General features: G+C 47.3%; 1 protein-coding gene across 1 annotated transcript in view; it reads right to left on the reverse strand.

Annotated features, from left to right (window-relative positions):
- LOC311240102 (uncharacterized protein) overlaps nucleotides 1–14,833 on the reverse strand; it is a 50,879-nt gene extending 36,046 nt beyond the window's left edge. The window contains exon 1 of the mRNA XM_084328629.1: nucleotides 14,659–14,833. The gene's annotated coding sequence lies outside the window, so the exon portion shown is untranslated. The remainder of the gene's footprint in view (nucleotides 1–14,658) is intronic.
- Nucleotides 14,834–15,376: the final 543 nt, after the last annotated feature.

Consider the following 15,376-nt stretch of genomic DNA (forward strand, 5'->3'; position numbering starts at 1 on the left):
ATAAATATAAAGTGTGTTTAGGTGTTCTAAAGTGGGTAAAGTGGGTGCTGCAGTGAGTTGTTTGTTTAAAGTGAGTGTGTGCGTGTGGATGTGTGTGCTGTGAGTGCATTTGATGGTTGTTAGTGTTACAGTGTTATTGTCATTTAGCATTCTGATGGCCTGAGGATAGAAGCTTCTTCTGAGTCTCTCTGTGCTTGCCATGAGACTCCGGTATCTACTACAAATGGTTATTGTGTAATGCTGGGCCATTGGCTCTAGTGTGTTAAACTTATTTTGTTTCATTATCTACTTGCTTCAAAATTGAAATACAATATTACTGTGACCAGTCTAATAAGCCTATAAGTAGAATAAGAAATTATTGAATCTTGGATGTGGCTTTATGGTTTGTAAATAGATGTCCGAGTGATTATGGTCAAATGAATGGATAGTGTGATGGTATATAATTTCCTTACATTAGTGTCATAGAAAATCCACACCAGTGCTGGTGTCAGCTGTTGATCTAGCATTGTGTTGGCAGCTAGACAAAGCTAGGAAATATTCATTATTTTAAAATCTACAATTCTACACTTGGAACAAAAGCTACGCTACTCTACAATAGATGTTAATGACAGCCTAGCTGTTCCCCTGACATGTGCACGATATTGGATAACTTGTTTGGAAGAAAAAAGTTAAAACACTGCTGGCAACCTATGCCATTGAACCTATGAAGTTGATATCATTCAGGAATACCAAAATCAATAAATACTCTTTCTATTTCTATACTATACTAATACTATTTCTTAGGGATGCACCGATATGAAAATTGGCCACCGATACCGATTGTTCAACTAACACTATCGGCCGATACCGATATTTGTATATTTGTATATAAGTATTTGTAATTTTTTTTAATTTTTAATTTTAATTTTTAATTTTTTTTTAATGAAACTACTGTATATTTGTATGTGTATGTTTGTATTTGTAGGCCTCTTTACTTACTTAAAAAAAGGAAACATCAAGAAATATGTTTATGGTATCACTATCTCTCTCCCAGTATCGTCTGGCGGCCTGCAGAGGGATACTATTTTCTCAACCAGAGCTTTCAACCAATGCAATGGAACCATTCTGGCGGCCTGCAGCGGGATACTATTCTCTCAACCAGAGCTTTCAACCAATGCAATGGAACCATTTTGATTGACAGTCGATTCTGCCAATTACGCCACACCGCTAGTGTTGTGAAGGGCCAGATTAAACCGAATATATATATTTATTATATATATATATTTAATTGTATTTGTATATTCTCTAATATTCCCTGATATCCCTTGTATATTCCTTGTACAATATGCATTGAATATCCATTCTAGCCTACTGAACATCCCATAATAGTCTCCATTCTACTATTGGTCGAGACCTTGGTGCCAGGCTGCCATACCCCCCAGACCCAGTTCAAACGTACCGCTCAACATGTACGAACAAGTCCTAGTTCCGCGTAGGAATCTGGCTACCGCACCACTAATGGGACTATTTGTTCATAGTGCGTATATATACTGCGCTACTAAAGTAGGACTTCCTTTTCAGTCCAGTTTCTTACCCTCCAATAGAGTCACAGACGTAAAGCCTCCCCGCGACGCCACGTGTGGGAGTAAGGCCAAGTTCGGCCTACCATCGGTATTGAGACATCGTGTATATTAATATTTGAATAGTCATATTTGGCACTATATCGTCGAGTTGGACGTAGTCTATTAAGCTAATAATAGTCTGTTAATATATAGTGCTTCGTGCGGTGAGAATACTACCGTAGTCAGCACCCCATCGTTTCGGGCAGAAAACTGGCTGTTTATCCAGGATGATCGACCCCATGTGAGATTGCACCCGAGGAGCCCCAGAGCCGACGAGCGAGTGGACCTGTATACCGGATTATTCTACCGACGACAGCCTGCCTTCCCAGGCACGGATTATGCTTTGTATACGTTGATTATTCCATGGATAAAGACCCCCGACACTGCCGTGTGTTGGAACTCCCCCCCTGGAGAGGACGCAAGGTGAGGAGACGCTCTGCAAGACGAGGTCGCTTCACGTCTCTCCTCCGTGGACCGGAGGACGCCGGCCCACAAAGAGTCCATCTGCTTTCATCTGCGGTCCAAGGATCGCCGGCGCATTGAACGGCACTACAGTGGGTTCACCTGGGATACCCTTGGCCGGATGAGGCAGCCGGACTCTACCCCCCCCCCCTTCCTACTCCTGTCGGCTTACAAGCGACCGGATTAACCCCCCCTAGTGTATCCAGTCTATAATCATTAAAGTATCATTGCTGTTATTCCTTAACTATTCCAGGTCGTATATGTACCACCTGCGCCTTCAGAGATTGGACATTCTCTATTGATATACCGACGAATACTCTTGCCATAAAAGTGCATACTAATTCCCATTCATAAATGTGATTGATTTGATTAAGTGCTTGCTCTACACACCATCGCTGTGTAGAAATAAAGACCTATTTCTAATTCGTACATTTGTGTTGGATCCGTTTCATCTACGTGACAGTGTTCATCATAATATATTTATGCCGAGTACTGGGTGGCCGAATATTAAGTACAAAGGTAGTGGTAGTAAGTATCATATCTAGTAATACAGTCAGGGAATTGTACCCCTCAGTTACAATTGGTCCTTCGAGCCGGATGGTAATCAGTGTAATATTAATATAGTGTTATTAATATTGAAATGGCCTATGATGAACACTCCACGAAACGATCCTCCTAACCAACGCCCGCAGCGCGAACGACGGCTCCCTCAGTACTTAGAGGCTTACGCTGTCAGTCAACAACCTAGTCTTCTACTAACAGTAAACGCGGTAAAACTAGAAAGTAAAAGTATGTCTAACCCCAACGCCCAGACTACCCCGACCATAGAGGCCCCTACGGGTTCTAATGTAACTGACCAAGTTCACGGTGGGGACCAGTGGGAACCAGACATGACTTCACACCCCGCCAGTACTGAAGAAGTAGTCCCCGATGAGTCCCGGGAGGAATACAACGCTACCGAGAGAGAACTCGGCACGGAAGAAGACGGGGAGAGCACCGTGGAGATAGAGCTCCAAGGCTCCGCAAGGAGTACCCCGAGGGAAGGCTCCCCTATACAACCGCCTTCTCCCAGCGAGGCAGAGAGGACCCTACAGCAGGCCTTCCTCATCAGCCTGAACGCCGCTGCTGAACGCGACCGACTGCAGATCCAGCAGCGGAGCGAAGAAGAGCATATACGTCTAGAAATAAGACGCATTCAGAGGGAAGAGAATGTGGCCCGAGACCGAGCAGACAGCCAGCGAGCAGCTGCTGGTGCTCTACGGGACGCAGAGCGCGACAGACAGCAAGCGCAACTAATAGAACAGCTGATCAGACGGACAACACCCTCTCCCTCCGCCAGAGGCTCCAGGAACTCGTCTAGACACACCTCCAGGGCGGCATCCCCTAGCCGAGTAAACAACCCTGAACTTGACCAACAGACGAGGTCTATACCCCCCACAGACCACCTCCCCCCACCGGTCCAAGCGAGACCTAGCAACCGGGAAGGAGCAGCATATCCTGTGGAGGCTAAACCAGAGACTACAAGCACTGGATGACCTAACTGAAGACGAAGAGGAAGAGGAGGAGAACCACGCCCGACGACAGCACAGTACTCTACCGGACCAGGAGGTCCGGTACAGCCCAGGCTATACTCCCGCGGAGCTGCGCTACAGACCCCCGACTCTATACACGGGTGAGCACGACGCACGACCCGCACCGAGGAACAGCACCTGGACAAGCGGGCCATGGTACACTGCCGGTACCAGCCCATACCAAGGAGCGGGAGGAGACTCGCCTAGGAGGCCTCTCCCCCAACGCTCGCCGATGTATCCACAGTCAGCGTCATACGTTGGCACGCCTATGGTACCCGACTTCACCCAAGAGAACCGGGCCCAGTATAGAGAACTCCGCATGTGTCTGGAGACCATGTTGGTGGATGTATTGGATGAACGCCATAAATACGCCATCCTACTGAAGCACTTAAAGGTACCCCGCGCACATAATATAGCGCTCGCCTACGCGACTTCCACCACCCCATACACAGCAGCGCTGGTAGCATTGGACCAGAGGTATGGGCGCATATGGGATTACGTGATCCAGGAGATCCGACACATCGACCGCTTACCCCCAGCAATAGACAATCGAGCACTGGACGACCTGTCCATCAGAGTGCAGTCCCTGGTAGGGATGTTGGGAGCGCAGAGAGAGAAGGGGAGGCATGAACTTTACGCCAACTCAAATGTGGAAAGGATCTTGGAGAAGCTGCCGCCCGCTCGACAGGAGCGTTTTAGGCGGCAGAGAGACCACCGAGACCCGAATGGCCCCGAACCGAACCTCCTCGATCTAGCAGACTTCCTGGCGAGAGAAGTCAGCAGCCTACGGCTAGATACATTCGGACGGAGCACCCCTGGCTCCAGAGAAGGAACCAGACGACTAAATGATGGAAGAAGATCGGTGACTGTGATGCACCAATCGGAGTCAGTACCGAGCAGCAGGAGCCACAGTACCCCCTCCAGAACGGAGAAGTGGAAGATAGTGTGCCCCTACTGTGAGAAAGAACACTGGCTAGCGCAATGTGACTCCTTCCCCAAGCTGAACGCGGAGGAAGCAAGTCAATGGATAAAGTCCAACAAGCGCTGTTTTCGCTGTGCGCGCTCACACATGGCAGCCGAATGCCGCTTAAAGAAAAGGTGCACCAAGTGCGATGGAGCCCATCTGGACATACTTCACGACAGTAACAGACGGCGCCCTTCACCCGCACCATCCAGCAGCAAAGCGAGCGTCATGTACATCGATCCCGCCAGCAGCAGTGGAGCCCGAGTACTCCTAAAAGTAGTGCGTGTGACACTAAGCTACCAGAATAAAGTCCTGGACACTTACGCCGTCCTCGATGACGGGTCAGAGAAGACCCTTCTGCTCGCCTCCGCTGCGGCCCAGCTAGGGCTGCGGGGAAGCGAAACCCAAATGACAATTCGGACAAGACGAGATTTGAAGACGATAAAGGGCGAGAATGTCTCATTCTCTATCGCAGCAAGCGGCCAGCCTGAGCGACGGTACCAGATTACAGACGCTTTCACCAGCCAAGAAATAGGACTGTCGCGGTACACATACCCCGTCGCCAAGCTGATGGAGAAATATGCACATCTGCGCAAGTTACCGATCCCGCTCATAGACAATGCTATGCCGACCCTGTTGATAGGCTCCGACCATGCAGACCTCATTGTCCCGATAGACCGGGTTCATACCGGACCCCGAGGCTGTCCTGCAGCAGTCGAGACCCGTTTGGGATGGACTCTCCAAGGCCCGCTCGCCAAATCTCTCAACCGAAGTACAGCCACTAGATGTCTCCACTCCCGAGTCACGGAGGGAGAAACCGCACTCCTGCAACACGTAGAGCGGTTATGGACCTTGGAACAAATGCCCTTTAAGAACGGAAAGAAAGACATTCGCTCTAAAGATGACATTTACGCCATTCACCTCTTCGAGACAGGGACCAAGAGAGTCCCGGTCAACGGCGTGTTGAGATACGCCACGCCACTCCTGCGGCGAGAAGGAATGCCTACTTTCCACGCCAAGACAGACGCCACAGAACGGTACCTGCTGAACACGGAGCGGCGCTTAGCCAAGAACCCCGCCCAAGAGAGTGTATACCGCGCTGAGATTGAGAAGCTCATCACAGCGGGACACGTCACAAAGATGGACATTAAAGAGGCTGACCAGACCACTGAATCGTGGTACGTGCCTCACCACAAGGTCCATCACAACGGTAAAGACCGCATAGTATTTAATAGGGATGCACCGATATGAAAATTGGCCGCCGATACCGATACCGATTGTTCAACTAACACTATCGGCCGATACCGATACCGATACCGATATTTGTATATAAGTATTTGTAAAAAAAAAAAAAAAAATTAAATTATTTTTTTTTTTTAATTAAACTACTGTATATTTGTATGTGTATGTTTGTATTTGTAGGCCTCTTTACTTACTTAAAAAAAGGAAACGTCAAGAAATATGTTTATGGTATCACTATCTCTCTCCCAGTATCGTCTTGCGGCCTGCAGAGGGATACTATTTTCTCAACCAGAGCTTTCAACCAATGCAATGGAACCATTCTTGCGGCCTGCAGCGGGATACTATTCTCTCAACCAGAGCTTTCAACCAATGCAATGGAACCATTTTGATTGACAGTCGATTCGGCCAATTACGCCACACCGCTAGCACCCACCTCCTGCTGTCCACCAATCGGCAAGCGTTTATAAATTTTTCTACTTCCGGGCATGCCGCCATTGTTCTGTTTGCGAATGCGAGAGCACTGCAGAACACACTTAACGTAGCTCCCGGCCCGCCGACCGGCGCTCCACGCATGACCAAATGAGACATAATGATTTTACTGCAACAAATGTTATAATAAAACAAAGCCTTTCTATACATTTGTCTGGTTGAAAACTTTATTAACAGATTGCAGAATGTGTAGTTGGGTACGGAATGAGCAACGGAATGGAACCGAGCTATGAACGGGCTAACGGAGTAATGCCTTGTTTACTGCTATCTTCGGGTAAATAATATGCTTGTTATTGAACGTGTAACACTTCATTTTAACAGCAGATACTTTCTTAAATGCCATCTTCCCGAGAGAGGGTGTTGACGGGGAGTTGTGTTATAATAGCATTGAACAGCTAACCGAAAGCTAGCGTTAACTATTGTTAAAGGTTTAGCCATAACGTTACCTTGGCTAAAGTTGGGGCTATTCTTAATGCAGCAATAATGACTGCAGACATGCAAGCAAAGTACAGCAAGTTGACAAAGGAGTATTCCAACGCAAATCACATTTTCACCAGTAACGTTAGTCTTGCATCTAATAGCTAATAACGTAGCTACGTTAGCTGCCCGGCCCGCCGACCGGCGCTCCACGCATGACCAAATGAGACATAATGATTTTACTGCAACAAATGTTATAATAAAACAAAGCCTTTCTATACATTTGTCTGGTTGAAAACTTTATTAACAGATTGCAGAATGTGTAGTTGGGTACGGAATGAGCAACGGAATGGAACCGAGCTAATGAACGGACTCGGAGTAATGCCTTGCTGCTATGGGTAATAATAATATGCTGATGTTATTGTCCGTGTAACACTAACTATATAACGCTAATGCCACAAAACGAATGCCTTGTTAATCATAAGTAGTTACTTTGATGCAGTAGATTGTGTGTGTGTGTGTGGGGGACGGCAGGCGTTGTGCAGGTAGGTCGCGAGTGAATTTTTTTTTTTGCCTTTTGACGCTACACAAATTGATGGGTATTTATCGGCGACTGCTATCGGCACATTTGAGCTTATCGGCCGATAGGCCGATAGCAGTCAACAAGGCACTTATCGGCCGATACCGATACCCGACCGATATATCGGTGCACCCCTAGTATTTAACTGCAGCTACCAGATCGGATCCCAAAATCTGAATAAAGAGTTACTGCCCGGTCCCACACTCGGCCCCTCCCTACTCGGCGTTCTACTCCGCTTCCGCCAGGAAAAGGTGGCCATCAGCGGGGACATTAAAGGAATGTTCCTGCAGGTGAGATTAGTAGAGGAGGACAAGCCCCTGTTGCGGTTCCTATGGAGAGAGAAGCCAGGAGATGAGCACCCAGCCATCTACCAATGGGAAGTCCTCCCCTTCGGAACGACGTGCAGCCCCTGCTGTGCTACATTTGCACTACAGAAACATGTAGCAGAGGACCCAGCAGCGGACGAAGAGGTCCGACACAGCGTAAAGAACAGCTTCTACGTAGACAACTGTCTACAAAGCCTTTCAACCCAGGAAGAAGCCGAGGCTCTCCTGATTAAACTCTGCGCCTCATTGATCAAAGGCGGCTTTGATCTCAGGCAGTGGGCCAGCAGCGATCCGCAAGTACTGCGCAGCCTCTCCTCCGAGGACAAGGCAGCCAGCAGCGAGACCTGGATGGCTACAATCCCGGGAGAAGCCCAGGAGATGACCCTGGGATTGGTGTGGCGATTCAAAACAGATTCGCTTCACTACAGACACAAGCCCCTGACTACGGCGCAGGGAAGGCCGGCGGCGGCGCCGACCACCAGACGGAGTGTGTACACCACACTCGCCCGACAATATGACCCGCTAGGATGTATTCTACCGTACACCACCAGGGCAAAAATGATTGTACGAGCATTGTGGGACAAGGACCAGGGCTGGGACGACCCCATTCCCGCACAACTTGCATCCACCTGGAGAGAGTGGGAGATGGAGCTCCACTCACTCCCAGGCGTTAATATGCGCCGAAGCTACTTCCCACCCACGGTGAGGCCAGAGACATGTAAAATGGACTTACACGTCTTCAGTGACGCCTCAGAGGTCGCATACGGATCAGTAGCCTACTTGCGGGCCCAAGAAAAGGGGGGAGAGATCTACACAGCATTTGTCCTCGCCCGCTCGAGAATAGCCCCACGCAAGCAACAATCTATCCCACGTCTAGAGCTCTGCGCAGCCCTAGCCGGAGCGCACCTAGCCACGCTCATCCAACGTGAGCTCACCATACCGGTGTCTAGAACAATCCTGTGGTCAGATTCCACGACAGTACTCGCCTGGATCCAATCGGACTCCTGCAAGTACAAAGTCTTCGTGGGAGTCAGAGTCACCGAGATTCAAGACTTAACCGAAGAGTTAACCGGAGAAACAGAGTGGCGCTACGTTGATACAAAACAGAACCCAGCTGACGTCATCACCCGGGGGATGCCCCTGGATGACCTCACCCGTCGCAATGTCTACAGTGACGGCCCAGCATTCCTAAAGCTCCCGGAAGGAGAGTGGCCCACGCCTATCCCGAGGGAAGCCAGTCAGGAGGAGGCTGAGAATAAGAAGCCTGTGTTCTGTGGATTGAGCACTGTTATCTCCGCAGACCCCAACACACTCCTGATGGGGCGGCTAGATCCTGCATTACCCCAGACAATGTACCGGCCTGAAGAAGCGAACGGCCGACGAATGTGGAGGTATAGCCAAGTATTAGCCGACAAGTTTTGGAGCAGTTTCCTACTGCACTACCTACCGTCTCTACAGACCCGCCAGAAGTGGGTAAAGGAGAGAGACAATTTGACAGAAGGAACAGTCGTCATGATTATTGATCAATCACTGCCCAGAGCTATGTGGCCGGCCGGCCGCGTAAGCAAAGTGATCACCGGTGCCGACGGCAAGGTCCGAGCAGCTGAAGTGCTTGTCCAGGGTCGCACTTACTCCCGTCCCGTGGCGAGGCTCATAGAACTGCCCCGACTCCCAGACACAATCGATGATGACCATGACCCTATAACCCTATGACTTTGTGAAGTTGACTGACCCCTACAGCAAACCCTTATGTGTAAATAGACAACGCGATTAATCTGTCTCTGCTTAACTGATTAGGTCTGGGACCAATCAGGGGGTGGCTGTTGTGAAGGGCCAGATTAAACCGAATATATATATTTATTATATATATATATTTAATTGTATTTGTATATTCTCTAATATTCCCTGATATCCCTTGTATATTCCTTGTACAATATGCATTGAATATCCATTCTAGCCTACTGAACATCCCATAATAGTCTCCATTCTACTATTGGTCGAGACCTTGGTGCCAGGCTGCCATACCCCCCAGACCCAGTTCAAACGTACCGCTCAACATGTACGAACAAGTCCTAGTTCCGCGTAGGAATCTGGCTACCGCACCACTAATGGGACTATTTGTTCATAGTGCGTATATATACTGCGCTACTAAAGTAGGACTTCCTTTTCAGTCCAGTTTCTTACCCTCCAATAGAGTCACAGACGTAAAGCCTCCCCGCGACGCCACGTGTGGGAGTAAGGCCAAGTTCGGCCTACCATCGGTATTGAGACATCGTGTATATTAATATTTGAATAGTCATATTTGGCACTATATCGTCGAGTTGGACGTAGTCTATTAAGCTAATAATAGTCTGTTAATATATAGTGCTTCGTGCGGTGAGAATACTACCGTAGTCAGCACCCCATCGTTTCGGGCAGAAAACTGGCTGTTTATCCAGGATGATCGACCCCATGTGAGATTGCACCCGAGGAGCCCCAGAGCCGACGAGCGAGTGGACCTGTATACCGGATTATTCTACCGACGACAGCCCGCCTTCCCAGGCACGGATTATGCTTTGTATACGTTGATTATTCCATGGATAAAGACCCCCGACACTGCCGTGTGTTGGAACCCCCCCCCTGGAGAGGACGCAAGGTGAGGAGACGCTCTGCAAGACGAGGTCGCTTCACGTCTCTCCTCCGTGGACCGGAGGACGCCGGCCCACAAAGAGTCCATCTGCTTTCATCTGCGGTCCAAGGATCGCCGGCGCATTGAACGGCACTACAGTGGGTTCACCTGGGATACCCTTGGCCGGATGAGGCAGCCGGACTCTACCCCCCCCCCCCCCTTCCTACTCCTGTCGGCTTACAAGCGACCGGATTAACCCCCCCTAGTGTATCCAGTCTATAATCATTAAAGTATCATTGCTGTTATTCCTTAACTATTCCAGGTCGTATATGTACCACCTGCGCCTTCAGAGATTGGACATTCTCTATTGATATACCGACGAATACTCTTGCCATAAAAGTGCATACTAATTCCCATTCATAAATGTGATTGATTTGATTAAGTGCTTGCTCTACACACCATCGCTGTGTAGAAATAAAGACCTATTTCTAATTCGTACATTTGTGTTGGATCCGTTTCATCTACGTGACAGTGTTCATCATAATATATTTATGCCGAGTACTGGGTGGCCGAATATTAAGTACAAAGGTAGTGGTAGTAAGTATCATATCTAGTAATACAGTCAGGGAATTGTACCCCTCAGTTACAGCTAGCACCCAACTCCTGCTGTCCTTACCACCAATCGGCAAGCGTTTATTAATTTTCTACTTTCGGGCATGCCGCCATTGTTCTGTTTGCGAGAGCACAACGTTAGCTGCCCGGCCCGCCGACCAGCGCTCCACAGCATGACCAAATGAGACAATGATTTTACTGCAACAAATGTTATAATAAAACAAAGCCTTTCTATACATTTGTCTGGTTGAAAACTTTATTAACAGATTGCAGAATGGGTAGTTTGGTACGGAATGAGCAACGGAATGGAACTCAGCTATGAACGGACTAATGGAGTAATGCCTTGTTTACTGCTATCTTCTGGTAAATAATATGCTTGTTATTGAACGTGTAACACTAACTATATAACGTTAATGCCACAAAACGAATGTTTGTGTCATTTTAACAGCAGATACTTTCTTAAATGCCATCTTCCCGAGAGAGGGTGTTGACGGGGAGTTGTGTTATTAATAGCATTGAACAGCTAACCGAAAGCTAGCGTTAACTATTGTTAAAGGTTTAGCCATAACGTTACCTTGGCTAAAGTTGGGGCTATTCATAATCCAGCAATAATGGCTGCAGACCTGCAAGCAAAGTACAGCAAGTTGGCAAAGGAGTATTCCAACGCAAATCACATTTTCACCAGTAACGTTAGTCTTGCATCTCCCGGTAGCTAATGAACGGACTCGGAGTAATGCCTTGCTGCTATGGGTAATAATAATATGCTGATGTTATTGTCCGTGTAACACTAACTATATAACGTTAATGCCACAAAACGAATGCCTCGTTAATCATAAAGTAACTTTGATGCAGTAGCTTGTGTGTGTGTGTGGGGGACGGCGGGCGTTGTGCAGGTAGGTCGCGAGTGAACTTTTTTTTTTTTTGCCTTTTGACACTACACAAATTGATGGTTATTTATCGGCGACTGCTATCGGCACATTTGAGCTTATCGGCCGATAGGCCGATAGCAGTCAACAAGGCACTTATCGGCCGATACCGATACCCGACCGATATATCGGTGCACCCCTACTATTTCAAATAAATAATATATAAATAAATACTAAACTTTAAACTATCTAGATAGATAGCACTGTTAAGAACTGCTTCGAGTCCCTTTATATAGGCTAGCTCAATGGAAGATCTCTGTCCTTGTCTCATGTGAAGACTTGGGCCCACAAACCATAGACCACAAACCATAGACCACAAACCGAAAATATCTCGGCCGTTTCGCCGCCATTTTGAAAGCGTTCGAGCGACAAGTGGGCGGAGCCAAACGACACCAGTCTTCTGTTGGGGGATCGGTTAGAAAGGTCCATAGACACTGTTGTGTATCAAATTATAGGCGTGTTCGAGATTGGCTAGGCGGACGCAGATCTGTGCAGGTTTGACTACGGCCTCGCCAAGCGCGTTGCATGACGGTTAGAATGTTGTCCGACTTGCTCTGAAAATCTGACGAGGCGCGGAACTCTCGCAGGGCCGAGCCACGCACAGCCTTCAGAGCGAGGCTCCACAGTACCTCTCACCCGGCTGCTCCCGGCTGGGAAGCGACTTGCTATGGTCGCGCAAAGCGCCTATTGGCTCAGGAAAGTTGTCAGTCACTAGCCACGTGACAGCCAGGGAGTTATGAGACATTTGATTGATTGAAAACTTTATTACAGTACGGGTCCCGCGTGCCTGAATACTTTGGGCAGCCGAAGAGTGTTTCCGCGTCTCTGATTGGCCAGGTAATTTCTGGTCATGTGACGCGTACGGCGTACGCCCAATCGTGGGACCGCAAGTTTCTACACTGGTTAGGCTTAGGCACTCGTTCGAAGTCGGTTAAGGTTAGAGTTTGTCTTAGAGCATGGCGATAGAACGCCTGCCCTGATTCTGACGGTTAAGCTTAGGCACTCTTTCGAAGTTGGTTAAGGTTAGAGTTTGTCTTAGAGCATGGCGATAGAATGGCAGGTAGTTTGCAGGCTGTTCGACCCGGAAATAGGCGCAGAACTTGCTGTCCCACGATTGGCGCACATGTCACATGACCTGGCCAATCAGAGCGCAAAACTCGAACGCGGAAGCACTCTTCGGCTGCCCAAAGTATTCACGCGTCCCGCGTGCGTCTATACTTTCCATACATAGCATAGTTGGAGGGCTTGTTTCAGTTTTATAATAAACAATCAAACTGAACTTTTTTTTGCCTGCCTATTTGTTTGGTGGAAACCTGATCATGAAGTAAAATAAATAAATAAAAAGTAGTGCCGATGTAGTTAGCTATTTTTGCCATGTTCTTGTACTAAGTGTAGCTTGCTACATTTCTCTGGGGATAGCTTCCATTGTAGTTGAGCTATATTTAATCGAGAGTAACTTGTAGTGTAGCTTACTACATTTTCCAAGTAGCTTGCCCATCACTGGCTGTACAGGTGTGTAATGTGTGGGTGACCAGATGCAAAAAGTCCAAAAGCAGGACAACAGTAAGATTTTGGTGGGACAAAGTGGGACAGATAGATAATGTACATTTTTTTATTAGAATAACTCGTCTTCACCAAATAGATAAAGGTTAAATAAAAATAAATACAAATTAAATACAGAATTATATCTCTCCACATTCATCTTGGCACTGGCAGCCGGCTTGTTACCACCTAACATCTGTTTTAAATATTCAAACTTTATCACTTGACAGGAATGTCTTGTGTTCGATATATTTTTTTTTCTTCGAAAAGAGGGACATCCTCTCAATATGTGGGACGCAGTCTCAAATGGTGGGACAGTACAACCAAAAGGGGGACACCTGGTCACGTCACCCTAGTGCAGTGCTTCTCAAACTTTTTCTGTCTGGCCCCCCTTTGGCGGACCAAAATATTTTGGGCCCCCCCCCCCTCGCCCCAACAAAATAGTCATGAAATGGGCCATGTTTAAATGTATTGAAATAACACCAATATCGTGACCTTTCAAATTGGCCCTATATTTTGTTTTCAGAGCTGTCATGGATGAAAAGCCAGCTTCACACAGATACTGTATGTGGTGCTGAATGGTATCAACACCTTAACTGCTGCATCATGAGATACTTGGTGGGCCATGAGATGAGATACTTGGTACTCAGCACCACACTCTGAAACTAGCTCTAGGTGGTATCAGATGAGATTTCAAAGAGTTCTTCCAAGAGTTTGGATGGAGATGTGTCAGGAAGCTTTGTCTCAATGTTGTCTGTAAAGGTTTTTTTATCCAGAGTAACTTGGTGATCCTTTTCTGTGTTTTATTAAATAATGATTTTCAGATTTTGAGAAATTGTATTTTCATGGAGAACAGTGCAGCTGCAACAGATAGCACTTTAGTGATAATTTTCTGTAATAAAAAAAAAAGAAAAAAAGAAAAAGGGTGTTTTTTTTTTATATAAATCTCAAGGCCCTTTCATGCCTCTGCGCCCCCCCCTGGGTGGCGCGCACCCCACTATGAGAAACACTGCCCTAGTGTGTGGTGACATGAAAGCGTATCTGCCATGCGGGCGAGAGGCTCTCGTGAAATCGGAAGTGTCCGACGTTCTGACTCCTCCCCCGGCTGCACTCGGCTACTCTCGTCTATTTTCGAGGCGAGCCAAAATCAATCTCGAACACGCCTAATATGTTATGGTTTTGAATAATTGTCGTGCTATAAATATCCGTGTTGTTCTGTGATTTTAAATGAACTAAGGTAAAACATTCACATGATAGCTGAGCATTTGTCAAATCAGTATATGCACTCCATCGTTGATAAATAAGAAATACAACTTACTCAGGAGTCAGAACAGGTAGACATATCCTGCTAGGTCGATTATCACAACTTTGATCCCACGATAGATTAGTCGTCATAATTACAGGAACGAGTGGTGGGCGTCATGTTAGTTAGGCGTTTAATGCAGGCTTTTGACCAAACGTTTTCTAAATGATCTGTAATGCTATGGCGTCGTCTCTCAAGACACACTGTTCCGCTAGCGAGTAGAGACACCAACAATAAGATTTCCGGTGGGACTTTTTCCAAAATAAAAGAACTCTCCATAAGAAGCACACGTTTTTTCCCCCAAAAAATAATTGTAATACTTCAATTCAAACAATAAACTAAGCTAATACAAATGAAGCAAGCAGTAGAATGGTTGTTCACATCAGAAGCGTATTTCTCCTCTTGCTCTTTTATAATTACACTTAGAGCTGATCTTTATTAGGGGTAAAGTGGTCCGCACACGGCGGGCGGCGGCCGACCGACGTCGCCTGGCGATGCGATCGTCTGTCGCTCAACGACAATCGTCTGGCGACTGGCGTTATCTTTTTTCCTAGCCGCATTTCTCGGAGACGCTCTCTGATTGGCCACTGACATGTTTGCCCAATCGCGTGAGGAGCTGTGTCTTTGCCCATTTCCGCGTCGAACAGCCTGCAAACTACCTGGCGTTCTATCGCCATGCTCTAGTCTAGTCTATTAGACACTATTGTCTAAGACAAACTCTAACCTTAATGCC

Source organism: Notolepis coatsorum (genome assembly GCF_963971535.1).
Source record: "Notolepis coatsorum genome assembly, chromosome: 1".
NCBI classification, from domain to species: Eukaryota; Metazoa; Chordata; class Actinopteri; order Aulopiformes; family Paralepididae; genus Notolepis; species Notolepis coatsorum.